The sequence below is a fragment of the Schistocerca gregaria genome, chromosome 8 (assembly GCF_023897955.1).
Source record: "Schistocerca gregaria isolate iqSchGreg1 chromosome 8, iqSchGreg1.2, whole genome shotgun sequence".
NCBI classification, from domain to species: domain Eukaryota; kingdom Metazoa; phylum Arthropoda; class Insecta; order Orthoptera; family Acrididae; genus Schistocerca; species Schistocerca gregaria.
Window position 1 is genome coordinate 58790624 of NC_064927.1, and position 17914 is coordinate 58808537.

Consider the following 17914-nt stretch of genomic DNA (forward strand, 5'->3'; position numbering starts at 1 on the left):
TAACTGCTCTTCCAAGTCCTTTGCTGTCTCTGACAGAATTACAATGTCATCGGCGAACCTCAAAGTTTTTATTTCTTCTCCATGGATTTTAATACCTACTCAAGATTTTTCTTTTGTTTGCTTCACTGCTTGCTCAATATACAGATTGAATAACATCGGGGAGAGACTACAACCCTGTCTCACGCCCTTCCCAGCCACTGCTTCCCTTTCATGTCCCTCGACTTTTACAACTGCCATTGGTTTCTGTACAAATTGTAAATAGCCTTTCGCACCCTGCGTTTTACCCCTGCCACCTTCAGAATTTGAAAGAGAGTATTCCAGTCAACATTGTCAAAAGCTTTCTCCAAGTCTACAAATGCTAGAAACGTAGGTTTGCCCTTCCTTAATCTAGCTTCTAAGATAAGTCGTAGGGTCAGTATTGCCTCACGTGTTCCAATATTTCTACGGAAACGAAGCTGATCTTCCCCGAGGTCGGCTTCTACCAGTTTTTCCATTCGTCTGTAAAGAATTCGCGTTAGTATTTTGCAGCTGTGACTTATTAAACTGATAGTTCGGTAATTTCACATCTGTCAACACCTGCTTTCTTTAGAATTGGAATTGTTATATTTTTCTTAAACTCTGAGGGTATATCGCCTGTTTCATACATCTTGCTCACCAGATGGTAGAGTTTTGTCAGGACTGGCTCTCCCAAGGCCGTCAGTAGTTCCAATGAAATGTTGTCTACTCCGGGGGCCTTGTTTCGACTCAGGTCTTTCAGTGCTCTGTCAAACTCTTCACGCAGTATCGTATCTCCCATTTCATCTTCATCTACATCCACTCTTGTACTCTCCGTGTACGTATATAGGAGCCACCTGTTGATGGGTAAGATTCAAAACCATGTTTAGTAGTTATGGATTGTAGCTCCTCGGCTTGTTGATAACAAGGCGATCGAGATACTGTGGTAAGCCTGCCACAGTCTTGGTTGGTGACGTTCCTGGGGCGATCCAGTGACGAGTCACAGCAGGCTTCAAATTGGTTCCAAGCTCACTCAGTCGGATTCATGAGAACGGATACACAGACTATCTTCTGCACCTGCAGGAAGATGTTGAAGTAGGCGCGGTCTGCTTGCTTATTGTCGCCTTTATAGACGGTCAGATGGCCAATATTTTGACTGGTGTGCAGGACAACGCATTGGAAGATCAGCCTGGCCCCAATACTGCTCACCTGTAGGATTCAGGTCTACAGCGATGACACGTGTCCGACAAATGACACTGGACCAAACCGTGAAGGACACACCTTGTCAAAGGGAGCTTAGGAGCGGACAGAGGTTCGGGTTACTCTCTTTGGATGGGAAAATGACCCTAAAGGCGGTAGAATCAGCAATGATTAACAAAGTGTTATGATGACCTCTCCATTACCAAAGCTTTCTGAATAGCCACCATTCTGATCTCTGGGAGGGAACTACGAAGAGGGAGTTGACCATGAGAAAAGGATTGAATAACAAAAGACGGGGTGACGCTCTACGACTCGGGGCGTGGGTTGTCAGAAGCCTGAACTTGTTATGGAAGTTAGATAGTCTGAAAGCGGAATGCAAACGCTAAAACTAGATGTAGTAAGGGTCAGTGAAATGAAATGTAAACAAGACAAGGATTTCTGCTCAGATGAGTATAGGGTAACATCAACAGCAGCAGAAAATGGTATAAATGGAGTAGGATTCGTTGTGAATAGGCAGGTAGGGCAGTGAGTGTGTTACTGGGAACAGATCAGTTATACGGTTGTTCTTCTCAGAATTGACAACAAACGACCACCGACAACGATAATTTATGTATACATTCCGACGTCGCTGGATGAAGATGGAGAGATAGAGGAAATATATGAGGACACTGAAAGAGTTCAAAAAATGGCTCTGAGCACTATGGGACTTAACATCTATGGTCATCAGTCCCCTAGAACTTAGAACTACTTAAAGTTAACAAACCCAAGGACAGCACACAACACCCAGTCATCACGAGGCGAGAAAATCCCTGACCCCGCCGGGAACCGAACCCGGGAATCCGGGCGCAGGAAGCGAGAACGCTACCGCACGACCACGAGCTGCGGTCAACTGAAAGAGTAATACGGAACATAAAAGTAGATGAAAATCTGCAGTTGCAGGGGAAAGAGCGGAAGAAAAGGTTGCAGGAGAATATGGTCTTGGGACAAGGAATGAGAGAGGAGGAAAACTAATTAACTTCTGTAACACATTTCAGCTAGCAACAGCGAATATCCTGCTCAAGAATGACAAGAGGAAGTGGTATACTTGGAGAAGGCCGGGTGATACGGAAAGACTTCAGTTAGATTACACCATGTGCAGACAGAGATTCCGAAATCAGATGCTGGATTGTGAGGTGTATCCAGGAGCACATATACACTGTGATTACAATGTAGTGATGTTGAACAGTAGGCTGACATGTAAAAGATTAGTCAGGAAGAATCAGCACGCAAATAAGTGGCATATGGAAGTACTAAGGAATGACGAGATACGCTTGAAGTTCCCTAAGGCTATAGATACAGAAGTAAGGAATAGCGCAGTTGGCAGTACAATTTAAGAGAAATGGACATCTCTAAAAAGGGCCACCGCGGAATTTGGAAAGAAAAACAAAAGTACAGTGACGGTAACTGCGAAGAAACCATGGGTATCGTATTGTATTGTATGGAACTGGGGACCTAGAAACGACGGAAAGGTGTCGTCCCAGCCGTAGCGCTAAGTGGTTCACAACCTCATGAGAGGCTATAGCAGTCCACTCACCCTACTGCCGCCCCACACTGAACGCGCAGGGTTATTGTGTGGTTCGGCCCCCACTGGACCCCCCATCCCCCTCCCGGGAGCATCTCACACCAGAAGACAGTAACAGCGGTTTGCGAGGTAGAGTAATTATGGTGTACGCATACGATTTAGTGTCGAGGTCCGATGTAATATCACTGTAGAGGCAATTGTGACTTTGCGGCTGATAATGGAAGCAGGACTAAGCAAAATCAAGACTCGTTAATAGGACTTGTCGACCTGAAAAAGCGTTAGACAATGTAAAATTGTGCGAAATGTTCGAAATAGAGATAAGCTATAGGGAGAGACGGGTAATATGTACAGGGTGTTTCAAACGTCACCGGTATATTTGAAACGGCAATACAAACTAAACGAGCAGCGATAGAAATACACCGTTTGTTGCAATATGCTTGGGACAACAGTACATTTTCAGGCAGACACACTTTCAAAATTAAAGTAGTTACAATTGTCAACAACAGATGGCGCTGCGGTCTTGGAAACTCTATAGTACGATATTTTCCACATATCCACCATGCGTAGCAATAATATGGCGTAGTCTCTGAATGAAATTACCCGAAACCTTTGACAACGTGTCTGGCGGAATGGCTCCACATGCAGATGAGATGTACTGCTTCAGCTGTTCAATTGTTTCTGGATTCTGGCGGTACACCTGGTCTGTCAAGTGTCCCCACAGAATGAAGTCACAGGGGTTCATGTCTGGCGAAAAGGGAGGCCAATCCACGCCGCCTCCTGTATGTTTCGGATAGCCCAAAGCAATCACACGATCATCGACATATTCATTCAGGAAATTAAAGACGTCGGCCGTGCGATGTGGCCGGGCACCATCTTGCATAAACCACGAGGTGTTCGCACTGTCGCCTAAGGCAGTTTGTACCGACACAAATTCGCGAAGAATGTCCAGATAGCGTGATGCAGTAATCGTTTCGGATCTGAAAAATGGGCCAATGATTCCTTTGGAAGAAATGGCGGCCCAGACCAGTACTTTTTGAGGATGCAGGGACGATGGGACTGAAACATGGGGTTTTTTGGTTCCCCATATGCGCCAGTTCTGTTTATTGACGAAGCCGCCCAGGTAAAAATAAGCTTCGTCAGTAAACCAAATGCTGCCCACATGCATATCGCCGTCATCAATCCTGTGCACTATATCGTTAGCGAATGTCTCTCGTGCAGCAATGGTAGCAGCGCTGAGGGGTTGCCGCGTTTGAATTTTGTATGGATAGAGGTGTAAACTCTGGCGCATGAGACGATACGTGGACGTTGGCGTCATTTGGACCGCAGCTGCAACACGGCGAACGGAAACCCGAGGCCGCTGTCCTATCACCTGCTGCACTAGCTGCGCGTTGCCCTCTGTGGTTGCCGTACGCGGTCGCCCTACCTTTCCAGCACGTTCATCCGTCACGTTCCCAGTCCGTAGAAATTTTTCAAACAGATCCTTTATTGTATCGCTTTTTGGTCCTTTGGTTACATTAAACCTCCGTTGAAAACTTCGTCTTGTTGCAACAACACTGTGTTCTAGGCGGTGGAATTCCAACACCAGAAAAATCCTCTGTTCTAAGGAGTAAACCATATTGTCCACAGCACACTTGCACGTTGTGAACAGCACACGCTTACAGCAGAAAGACGACGTACAGAATGGCGCACCCACAGACTGCGTTGTCTTCTATATCTTTCACATCACTTGTAGCGCCATCTGTTGTTGAAAATTGTAACTACTGTAATTTCGAAAGTTTGTCCGCCTGAAAATGTACTGTTGTCCCAAGCATATTGCAACAAATGATGTATTTCTATCGCTGCTCGTTTAGTTTTTATTAACGTTTCAAATATACCGGTCATTTTTGAAACACCCTGTACATGAGCCAAGAGGGAGTAATAAGAGTGAACTATCAAGAACGCTCAGATTAAGAAATGTGTAAGATAGGAATGTATTATTTAGCCCCTACTGTTCAGTCTGTACATCGGGGAAGCAACGATGGAAATAAGAGAAAGTTTCAGGACTGTGATTGAAATTCAATGTGAAAGGATATTAATGATATAATTCGCTGCTGACACTGCTATCCTGAGTGAAAGTGAATAAGAATTACATGGTCTTCTGAATGGAATGAAGAGTCTAATGAGTACAGAATATGGAATGAGAGTAAAGCGAAGAAGACGAAATAAATGAGCAGAAATGAGAACAGGGAGAAACTTACCATCAGAAATGGGGATCACGAGACTGATCGTCAATTGTACCGCTTAGGCAGTAAAATAACCAATGACGGACGGAGCAAGGAGGACATCAAAAGTAGACTAGCTGTGGCAAAAAGGGGATTTCTGGCCAAGAGAAGTCTACTAATATCAAGACTAGCCCTTAGTTTGAGCAAGACATTTCTGAAAATGTAAGTTTGGAGTAGTAAGAATGGACTGCGGGAAAACCGAAACAGAATCGAAGCATTTGAGATGTCGTGTACAGACAAATGCAGTTTCGTAGGAAAGGAATGTGTGGGAAATGCTGACGAGGAGGTAGAGGATAATAGGACACTTGTTGAAAGTAACTTTCGTGGTACTAGAGGAAGCTGTAGTGGGGAAAACTGTAGAGGAAGACAGAGATAGGAATCCATCCAGCGAATAATTGTGGAAGTAGGTTGCAAATGCTGCTGTGAGACGAAGAGTGAGCACAGGAGTGGAACTGGTGGCCGACCGTGTCAGACATCAAACCAGCCAGCAGACAGACGACTCGAAAACATAAAAAAGAGTCAAATGCGCGATTGCTTTAGTGACGCGTTTCCTAGAGTCGCAACGCACACGCGGTCGCACGTGCGCAGGTGGTGCAAATCTGTTTTTTAGCACTTTATCTGCACTGATAGAAAGGAATCGTTAAAAAAGGAGGTACTGCGTGTAAAGTGTTTCATTCTGACCGATGAAAGAAGATTCAGTGGCCGTCCCAAGGACAGACGTACGTAGTTGGTAGGATACATGTTGCATCAACGTCCTGCGCTCGTCTTTTTTAAACAGAAGCGTATTGACTTGTGCATACCGAGCCGGTGTTTGTTTTTCTCGTGGTGGGCTTCTGAGAGGCGCACGCCCTTATCAGCAGACTGGCACACCGAGAGAGAGCGTGGCGGTGCGGATCCGGCGAGAACCGGCCACGCCGGATAACCCCGGGCTATCTGGGCGGCGCGGCGCCTCCACAAGGCGACGCACGGCCGCGGGTCGGCGGCGGCGCGCACGGCACGCGTCTCGCAGCGCCAAACCAAAACACGCGGCCAGCGGCTGCTCGCTCCGAGCCGCGGCGCACTCGGCGTGAGGTGCCGCCACCCGCTGTGGCAGGCTTCATAAAGACGGGAAAACTGTCAATTGCAATGGGCGAGCTGTTGTCTAAAGACGAGCTAGTAATTTTGCTAACTCATTATTTGTCCACTCTTCTTCACCATCCCTTGCAGAATTTTGATGTCCTTCAAACTTTTCCTGTTCCCTTCTCTACTCATTAATTCCTGCACTACCACAGCAGATATAGAACCCTAAAGCATGACTCAACCAGCCTTCTCCTTCACATCATTTATCGTTTTCACTCAGTGACAATTCTGCCATTGTTACCTAGACAATTAGCTTCGTTTCATCAGTAAACAAACCTATATTTTATACTTCACTGCCTCAACTTACCCCTTTGGCATGGAGACAAGCTTCAAGCTTCGCATAGTTCACAAACAAATATCTACATCCAAATATTTGTGCAAATGACCACTTGATGCAGATTATGATGTTCTCAGTTATTTCTTGGGTTACAACGTAACTGTAATCTCTACAACACAGTTCTTGAAAAAAACTTCTTTTGCAAATATTCGCATAAATGGACAGTTGTCTGAAGTCCGAAATTTGCTTTCGCGGTTTATACAGTGGGGCTGGCGTCGCGAAGACGTCAAAATTCCTTCCGGTAGTCACAATTGCAGTAGACTTTATAGACATACTCAGTAGAGATATTTGTTTCAATATGCAATTCTTAAAATAATATATTCCATTCACCTCAGTTCCCCATTTCTTCTTTATGCCTCCCCCCCCCCTCCCGCGCCGCTCTCTCTCTCTCTCTCTCTCTCTCTCTCTCTCTCTCTCTCTCTCTCTCTCTCACACACACACACACACACACACACACACACACACACACAACATACACACATTGTTGTGACATTACAGTGAGTAGATGAGTCTAGATACAAATTATTATAGTTTTAGTAATAGGATTCCAAAACAACAATCCGCCAAAATAAACTATAAGCGAAAAGTATTTAATACAATAAGTTGAATTGTACCGCACTCATCTGCTTTGAGAAACATTTATTGCTGCAACTGGTTCCGATTGTGTAATAGCTATGACGCAAAAGGATGTTCTTCAGTCACAGTACCTATGTGGATACATCCAACACGTTCATTTATACTGGTCGTAATATCGAAAACGCAAACATTACATGACAACATGGTATTAAAATGTCTGAACATCGTACAGTAGATCTATCGTGGACATAATGCAAAAGTACACTTATGCAGTCGAGGGAAACATGTAAAAGTGTTGGCAAACGGAATTATGTTTCTAATGTTTAAGTCCAACTCCAGGATATTACCTTGTACTTGAATAAATACTCAGTGCGTCATTCCGGGAAATAAAACAGCAGACAATCTGCCCAAAGTGGTTATTAAATGTAAACATGTAGCTGTTCCAGCTGTAGTTGCTTAAACTAGGAATCAGAAGTGGAATGCAAAACGCCAAGATTCATGAAAATACAAAGTTAGAGATTATGAGAGAAATAACCCACTGCTGGTGACTAAATTCTGCCATGAGAAACATCAATGGTCCGGATTATCCACGAACACTACTACAACTCCACAGTAACAGTCACTGCTGCTGCAGGAAATAAACACTTACACTGATGTCACCATGTAAAGATGTGGATGCCAACCACCTCGTCTTTACCTGTCGCAACAGATTAAATGTTAAGAAACTGTACACTTTCACGTGTTGACGCATTTTCCGAGGCAAAAGCCAACACGCAGTACATCAGATACGATACAACGTGTCAGTCGCTACAACATCTGAACAACGTGGTCTGCCCTCTGTACTCTTCTATAACCGTAGCGATGTTATTGAGAAGATCATGTCTCCTTTTAATGCATATTGCTCCAAGTATATGTACCTGTATTACTGTAGGAGTCCCTACTCAAATGCCAAATTAAGAAAAAAAAGGAAAACATGGTGAATTATGGTGTGAGTCCCTACTAAAATAGAGAATTAATAAACAAAAAAAGGAAAACATCGCTGTTGGATGTCTAACCCACAAAGTCGTTGTACAGTCGTAATGTTGGAACATTCGATCTTCTGCCAAACTATTAAATTTTATCTTCATTGTTCTGATGATACGTAGAGTGGGATAGTACTTCATAGACGAAGTGATAAATATATTGTCATTGAAAAACAACTGATAATAGAAACTGGTAGCGACAGTATAGGTTTTACTGGGTCGCTCATGGTTTCAGATCACATATTTTTCCAGAAGGTCTTCCAAGCTATGGGGAACCGTCTACAGAAAAAATTTTAAGTGAACTTACATTCACTTTATAAAAAGACAGATCCCATATACGCAAAACAGTTTTCCTAGAATAACTAGTTGTAATTCGCCTCTCCTAGGAAGGCTGCTATTATTCTTCTTACAGAATTCAAATTAGACATCTGCATAGTTTTGCGTCCGCGACAGTCCCTTTTGCTTATTTTTTACTTTGAGTCCAGTATCTGTAACGTCAAAGGAAATGATTATACTCCATTGTTCGCTGCGAAGCCACCTGTTTGTTTCATTCTACAGCTAACTCTCGTTTACAGAACTTTAATGAGTGCTTATGTGAGTACGTGGTATAAGTACACTCGCAAGATTTCGTCCTGTAACGACGTATTTGCCTGCGATCGCCAGCAATTTCGTTCTGCTCGCTATCACTCGCAAGTCACGAGCTCCAAATAAAACATTACGTTTATTTGCGCAGCCATCTCGTTTTATGACGTCGGCAGCCACATTTGTACAGCAGAGGTTACGGGGGACGAATCTGATGAGTTTGCAACTTGACGTACGGCTACTGGTTGAATGTGCGTAGTTCTTTTCACTTAGAACTCCTGCATTACGAGTATATGCAGTACGGATTTTGTTCGCTACTTGTAAGATAATCGTGTTGTTTTACGCATTTTGTCCGTAAGTTTACGGAGTCTCTTGATTTGGGGAGATTACAGTTGCAGTTTATCAAAACTACGAGACAGTAGTTTGAGTACACTACATAAAAATGTAGTAAATGGTGCATTTGGGACCGGCAGTATTGGTAGAATTGGTAGGAAAACAAACATAAAATGAATGCGTAAGAAAAAAATGGAAGCCGGTGACTTTTTAAAAAAAAATTTATTCGTTTGGTTGTTGCGCGTGGTTCATGGTATGGGTTCCTGTAGCCATGTCCTAGTTCATGAACCACGGGCAACGTATGAGTGGCCAAGTAAGTGGTCCTAACAGTCGGGATACCAGTTACTCTGGAATAAGGCTGGGCGTGTCGGACATATTCTGAGTCGTGGTCACCTTTGTGCTCATACGGCAAAGACTACTAAATCCACCGGTTAGTCCCTCAACCGTTAGGGGTAAAACTCAGTGGGACTCGGGGCACGTAAGGCTAGCAACCTGCTTCCCTGGTACTTTAAATATGATGCTGGCAACAATCAGAGCAAAATGCCTCGGACCTTTGGAGGTGACGGATTCCCACCTCTAACTGACAAACCAGGGACTCCTAAGATACGACTCGGCAAACAAATGGTAATGAGATGGGGGGCTATTAATATCAATGGGGGCTACTCTGGGAAGAAGGTACAGCTGGCAGAGGCTGCAAGTAAGATGAGGCTGGATGTTTTTGCTGTTAGTGACATTCGGGTAAGGGATGAGAAAGAAGAGGAAGTGGGAGAATACAAGGTCTACCTGTCAGGAGTCAAAGCAGGGTGTAGGGCTTTACATCAGGAAAGAAATGGAACCCAGCGTAGCTGACTGCAATAAGGTATGTAAACGAACGACTGATGTGGATAGATTTGACAGTGTCTAGCAAGAAAATTAGGATTGTGTCAGTATATTCGCATTGTGAAGAGACAGATCAAGATAGTTTTCATGATGCACTCAGTGTTGTAGTTGTTAGAGTAGGACAGTGTTCTGCTCATGGGTGATTTTAATGCCAGGATTGGAAATCGAACAGAAGGGTATGAAAAGGTTATGGGTAAATTTGGAGAGGATATGGAGGCCAAAAGGAACGGGAAACACCTCTTGGATTTCTGTGCCAGTATGGGCTTAGTAATCACAAACACCTTTTTTTAAAAAATATAAGAACATTCACCGGTATACTTTGGAAGGCAGGGGAACCAGATCTGTTGACTATATAATAACAGATCAGAAATTCAGGAAGGCTGTGAGGGACACACGTGTGTTCAGGGGATTCTTTGATGACACTGATCATTATTTAATTTGCAGCGATTGGTATTGTGAGGCCGAAAGTGCAGGAGGTCAGGTCCATATGTAGGAGGATAAGAAATGGTTCAAATGGCTCTGAGCACTATGGAACTCAACTGCTGTGGTCATTAGTCCCCTAGAACTTAGAACTACTTAAACCTAACTAACCTAAGGACATCACACACATCCATGCCCGAGGCAGGATTCGAACCTGCGACCGTATCAGTCGCACGGTTCCGGACTGCGCGCCTAGAACCGCGAGACCACCGCGGTCGGCGGAGGATAAGAGTGGAGAAACTTCAGGACAAGGAAATCAGGCAAAAGTGCATAACAATGATCTCAGAAAGGTACCAGTTAGTTGAATGTAGTCAATTACACTGGAAAAGGAATGGAGAAGGTACAGGTACACAATACTAGAAGTGGCTAAAGAATGTCTTGGAACAGTAGTGTGTAAAGGTAGGATGGAGCAAACAGCTTGGTGGAATGATAGTCAAGGCAGCCTGTAAAAGGAAAAAGAAAGCATATCAAAAATGGCTACATACTAGAACTCAAGTAGACAGAGAAAGTTATGTTGAAGAAAGAAACAAAGCCAAACAGATAATTACAGCATCCAAGAAGAAATCTTTGGAAGACTTTGGAAACAGGTTGGAGACTTCGGGTCAAGCTGCTGGAAAACCATTTTGAAGTGTAATTAGCAGTCTTCGAAAGGGAGGTAAGAAAAAATGTCAAGTATTTTGGACAGGTCAGGAAAACTGCTTGTGAATCCTGTGGATTCCTTGGGCAGATGGAGGGAATATTTTGAAGAGTTGCTCAATGTATGTTAAAATACGATCAGTAATGTTTCAGATTTCGATGTACAATGGGATAGGAATGAGGATGGAAATAGGATCACATTTGAGGAAGTGGTGAAAATGGTCAATCGATTGCAGTGCAATAAAGCATCTGGGGTGGATGAAATTAAGTCGGAACTCATCAAATACAGAGGAATGTCAGGTCTTAAATGGCTACACAGGATAACTGAAATGCTCTGGGAATCGGGACAGGTTCCATCTGACTGGACAAAAGCAGTAATCACACCAATCTTTAAACATGGAAACAGAAAATATTGTAACAACTACAGAGGTATCTCTTTAATCAGCGTTGTGGGTAAAATCTTCTCAGGTATTGTTGAAAGGAAAGTGCGAGTATTAGTTGAGTACCAATTGGATGAAAATCAATGTGGGTTTAGGCCTCTTAGAGGTTGTCAAGACCAGATCTTTAGCTTACGGCAAATAATGGAGAAGTGTTATGAATGGAACAGGGAATTGTATATATGCTTTATAGATCTAGAAAAGGCATATGTTCGGATTCCTAGGAGGAAGTTATTGTCTGTTCTACGAGATTATGGAATAGGAGGCAAACTTTTGCAAGCAATTAAAGGTCTTTACATGGATAGTTAGGCAGCAGTTAGAGTTGACGGTAAATTTAGTTCATGGTTCAGAGTAGTTTCAGGGGTAAGACAAGGCTGCAACCTGTCTCCACTGTTGTTCATATTATATATGGATCATATGTTGAAAACAGTAGACTGGTTGGATGAGGTTAAGATAGGTGAACACAAAATAAGCAGTCTTGCATATGCGGATGACTTAGTTGTGATGGCAGATTAGATTGAAAGTTTGCAAAGTAATATTTCAGAGCTAGATCAGAAATGTAAGGACTATGGTATGAAGATTAGCATCTCCAAAACGAAAGTAATGTCAGGGGGAAAGAGATATAAAGGGATTGAGTGCCAAATAGGAGGAAGTAAGTGAGAACAGGTGGACAGTTTAAAGTACTTAGGATGCATATTCTCACAGAATGGAAACATAGTGAAAGAACTGGAAGCGAGGTGTAGCAAAGCTAATGCAGTGAGTGCTCTGCTACTATCTACTCTCTTCTGCAAGAAGGAAGTCAGTGCCAAGACTGAGTTATCTGTGCACCGTTCAATCTTTCGACCAACTTTGTTGTATGGGAGCGAAAGCTGGGTGGATTCAGGGTAGCTTATCAATAAGGTTGAGGTTACGGATATGAAAGTAGCTAGGATGATTGCAGGTACTAGTAGATGGGAACAATGGGAGGAGTGTGTCCACAATGAGGAAATCAAAGAAAAACTGGGAATGAACTCTATAGATGTAGCAGTCAGGGCGAATAGGCTTAGAATGTGGGGTCATGCTTCACGCATGGGAGAAGCAAGGTTACCCCAGAGACTCATGGGTTCAGCAAGAGAGGGTAGGAGGAGTCGGGATAGATCAAGGATCAGAAGAGGCACCAATGTTAGCACGGAATAGGGGAGCATGGAGGAATTTTATAAGGGGGACTATGCTCCAGACTGAACGCTGAAAGAAATAATCAGTCTTAAATGATGATGATGATGATGATGATGATGATGATAGTTGTTGCTTAATTAGAACCGCACATCATTCAGTCCTAGTCCCTAGAATATTTTATACCCGTACGGAAAATGAATTGCATTTTATCGGTAATAAAAATTTGCCGATCGTGTAACTTCCGTGCTTTTACTTATCATTCACATTCGATTGATTCGACGATACTAGTCTTACCGTTCCTATTAGTATTGCATTGCGAAACCGTCGAATGGTAAATGCGGAAGCAGTTGAGTAATAACAGAAACATGTCCATGTTTCATATGAGTTGTCAAACAATGTTTGATATAGTTTTGCTTCGTACCTTTTTTTTTATTTCACTTGTTTCGTTGAGAAAATTACTTTTTGTAGCGCTCTGTGATAGATCTGTATTGTGTTTCTTCTTTTACTACAACATTCATCTGTTGCACATTACGAATCAACAATTTTCTAATGAAACCTGAATTAAACATTGACAGTATCAATTTTGTTATAGATAGCGTTTATTCTTAAGTAACAAATAGGAGGACAACTATGTAGAACAAAAATGTTCTGTAGGTAACTTGGCCCTTTGCATATCCTCGGTCAGTTTAGGGGAATCTAGTAAGACACTGATAGCATAAGTAACAAAAGCAAGCGTTGTAAGGTAAAGCTCGATAGATACACAACGCACGCAACCTACAGGTAACCGACCAAAGCTTCCAGGAAGAGTATTGTAGTCTGCATTTACTTATCACACACATTAGTACTGCAGTTATTTCCTGTGTCAAACGAGAGCAAGCACTGGCCATAAAACACAACAGACAGACGTCCACTAAGATCCACAAAGCCATGACGTAACAACCACAGTAAAGTGTTTAACTTCCGTCGGCTTTACTGGTCCAAATCACAACTGGAATAGAAATGTGGAAGTCGGATTCCACAACGATAACTTCCAGTGAACTGTGACTGTAAAACTTAATTCTACAGGGTGAGTCACTAACTATTGCCACCTAGAACAACTCCGAAAGTTTGATAGTAGCTGAAAAGTTTTGTAGGACAAAAGTTGCCTGGGACAACGGGGGTCATAATATGACGTTGCTTGTTTGTTACTAGGTGGGGTCGCGTCAGAGATGTGAAGGTCAACTTTGTTTTTTAAATGGGATGCTATAGTTTGTTACTTATTTACTGATAGCGGCTATCGACACGAATCCAATGATGTGTAACATTAAGGTATTTGAAGGTAAACGGAGGTCACAAAGCTGGCATGAACGTCCATTTACAGAAGGTGTTCAAAGTGATCAGCATTGGCATCAATGCAGTGCTGCAATCTTATTGTCATGGATTGAGTGGTTTTCCTAATCAATTTGACACTTATCGAAGCACATGCTCTAACAATTCTCTGTTGCAAGTCTTCAGGTGTAGTCGGAACGTTATAAAAATGTCTTTTACGAATCCCCACAAGAAAATATCCAGAGGCGTCAAGTCTGGCGAACGAGCCAGTCACGACACATCTCCTCCGCGTCCAATTCAATGATTTGAGAATTGTCCCTGCAACTCGTTTCTACCCATCAGCGAAAAATGTACCGGACACCCGTCGTGTTGATACCACATTCTGCTCCGTGTTTCCAAAGGTATTTCTTCCAATAACAGACCTAATGTTTGTTGCAGGAATGTGGTGTACTTCCTGCCATTAAGATTTCCTCGGATGAAATACGGGCCTATAATACTGTCCTCCAGAAACCTACACCATACATCCGCCGACCACGGATTTTGGTGTGCAACTTCCCGCAACCAACATAGATTTTCAGATGTATAATAATGCAAGCTATGGAAATTAACATTTCCATGTTTCGTGAAGGTAGCCTTGTCAGTAAATAAAATCAAGTTAATAAATGTGTCATCCCTCTGAATCTGAAGTTGAGCCCATCGGCAGAATTCAATGCGACGCATACAATCCGTACCAGTTAATTCTTGGTGGGGACAGATATGGTAGGGATGATATTAATGGCGATGCAGAACACGGACTACACTTCTCTACCTCATGCCTGATACCCTTCCGCTTTGACGCGAACTAACGCAAGGCTCTCGAATCACAGCGGCAAGAGTACCTACTTCCAACTCCTCGTTAGTAATTTTCTTTTGCCGGGTATGTTTCTGATGCGTTAAAAATCCAGTTGTTCTCAATTTATCCGACGATACTGATCTTACCGTTCCTATTAGTGTTGTATTGCGAAACCGTCGAGTGTTGTTTACATGTCAGTGGCACGTTAGATGGATACTTCGTATTTGGCGAATATTTACTATTTGCACGATATACGAGAGAGAATTGTCAGTCCATGTTCTTCGATAAGTGCCGAAGTTATACGAAATACCACACAATCCATGATAAGAAGATTGTAGCACTGCACTGATACCAATGGTCATCAATTCGAACATCTATAAATGGACGTTCATGTCAGCTTTGTGACCTTCGTTGACCTTCAAAGAACTTACTGTTACACATCACTGGGTTCGTCTCGATAACCGCTATCAGAAAATAAGTACACAACTATAGCATCCCGTTTAAAAAAACAAAGTTGACCTTCATATCTCTGACGCAACCCCACCTAGCAACAAAAAACCGTCATATTATGGCCGCTGTTGTCCCATGGAACATTTGTCCCGCAATCTTTTCAGCTTCTATTATACTTTCGGAGTTATTCTAGGTGGCAATATTTAGTGAGTCACCCTGTAGAACTGGGTCCGTCAAGTTTTGTATTTAAATAAGTTATTAAATTTTTGTTCCTAAAATATGCAAATGGTATAGATTAAGGCACAACCAAAGGAACACTTAAACTCTTGTTTTTTACAAAATCTATCAGATGAGGTGATTTCAGAATCAATCTCTTACTGTGCATTGACGTGAACGACGCTACGAGACATTTGAATGATTAAAACGGTGTGCCCAAAAGGAATTGGTATCTTTTCTATAAGAAAGAGAAGATATTAACTAAATATTACAATTTTTAAACTGTCGATATAGAAAAAAATGACTTCTTCTCTTAAACTTTCTTCACCTCATCTGCATCATCCAATGACTGTAAGTTTGTGCCACCTTCTTACATGGAATTCACAAAATGACTTAGATTCCAACACATCTCAAGGCCGTGGTAGTTAAAAGATTTGCTTACAAAATGTAATCACCGACGAAAACTTGAACTCAACTTTTCCAGGGAATGTGGCTACAACAGTCTGTCAAAAATTTGTGGTATATTAATTGAGCAATCCGTTGAGGAACGTCTCATACCGTGTAGTAACAATCCTATAGTGCAATATTGGAAGGAAACATGAAACAATTATCTGACGTTGATTTGTTCCGCAATATGGAACAGAATGCGCGGGCACTATGGAGCCACCGATCACGATATGTGTAAAAATGCAGCGTTTCTGAGGAATTTAAGTAGACAGCGAGATATGTGACCAATGTAATATTCTATTTTCTTCCCCGGTAGAACCTGATCATTCACGGAACTCTAATGAATATGGGTATCATAGAGTAGTATAAATAACGACAGATATGCAGAAGAAAATAACATATTAAGAAAAAAACAATTAAAAATCAGCAATCAAAACACATTAAGACAAAAAAATTAAAAAAACGTTTGTCACATGATTAATGTCTTGAGATAGATCTATCAATAAAAGAAGATATTAGGAAAAATCGAAAACACTTGTTTCTGCATCATATTGCTTTTAAGTTGTCCCGAAGTTTACTACTCCAGGATAACACAAAAGTCATTGCCAGCAGTGGAGACCTGGAAATCTTATAACGCTGTCTGAGACAGTACAGATCGTTGACGATCCCAAAATGAGTAGTTCGTTATGAACTAACAGTGCGAGATTAAAATCTACTTCTTTAATGACAATAACAAGTTACATCTTACAGCAACAACTTATAGCAGTGACCGATAGTCTCTGTACATGCCTGACGCTGGTTCATAAAATAACCCTACGCTACCTCAAATATCCTTTGCCGTACAGGTGCAACTCTTATCAACAAGTCTCTCTTCAGTTTCAGACGCTTACGAGTATACGTACGCCACATGAAAAAAATGCACAATGTGCGTCATCGCAGACGTAGCATCACTACATAGATCAAGAAATGAGTGGTTTCGAACGTGTGCCTCAAATACATTCCTAGTTAAAGACTTCATAGTGACGAAAATATTCAGATACGACGATTCATTCCTTGTTTAAGAATACTCGGTTCAGAATCGTCCACCGCCTTTGGCGTACAATTCTGTTTCTTCATTTTCCCATTCAACTAGGAGGCTGTTGTGATTCGATGAAAGTCCGTGTGCCCAACAAGCAGGGGACTCAAACGGCAGAACTGAAAGCCATCTTGAGGCGGTGTTTGGTATATCAGGGAACCTGTCGAGGATTAATTGGAGACAACAAATAATTTGAGTCTGAGGAAACCTATTGTGTGTTAATTTTGCGTAAGTTTTGGCATGCTCACTTTGAACAATTGTTCTGTTACGTTTCTGCGGAGATTATTTCAGAAGGTGCTACGATCGAGTTAGAGGAGATGTGTGAACAGCTAGTGGTGTGCATTTTGCAATCCGGTTGTTGAATCTCAGAATGTTGCAGAAGGTAAGTAGACCACTAGACTACACTTTATTAGTGATGCAGGAGTACCGATAATTTTATCTCCGACTCGGGGGTCAGATCATGGCCAGTGATGTTTAGTTACGCTCATTTTAACAATGTAGCAGTGCAGAGAATTAATCGTTCAGTGATCCTGCATAAAAATAATTCGGTTACTTCTGCAAACTTTATTATTAATTTATTATTATTACTGAGTGACCTACCGACTTCGTAACTATAGTCGGTCGTTTGCTGCAGTTTGTCTCAATGCTGTTATTTTCCTTGTCCTTTAGACAATTAGATTATAATATAAAATAAAATCGTACTTAAAATACTTTATGGGGAAAGTAAAATTTAAGAAGAAAATAATAGACGACAGGAATGATTTAGAGAGTAAAGGAGGTCCCATTACCTGGCTGTTTCAAGTGGGAGCGCTTATGTATACACGTCGTGCCTGCCTCACCTGAATTACGATATTCTATTCTACACTATGTATGTACACTAACGAGCCAATATATTATGACCGCCTGCTAATAGCTTGTTTGTCTGTCTTTGGAATGAAATACGTCATTGATTCTGGGTATCAGGGACACTACGGTTTGTTGGAACGTTTGTGGAGGTATGCGGCATTAGATGTC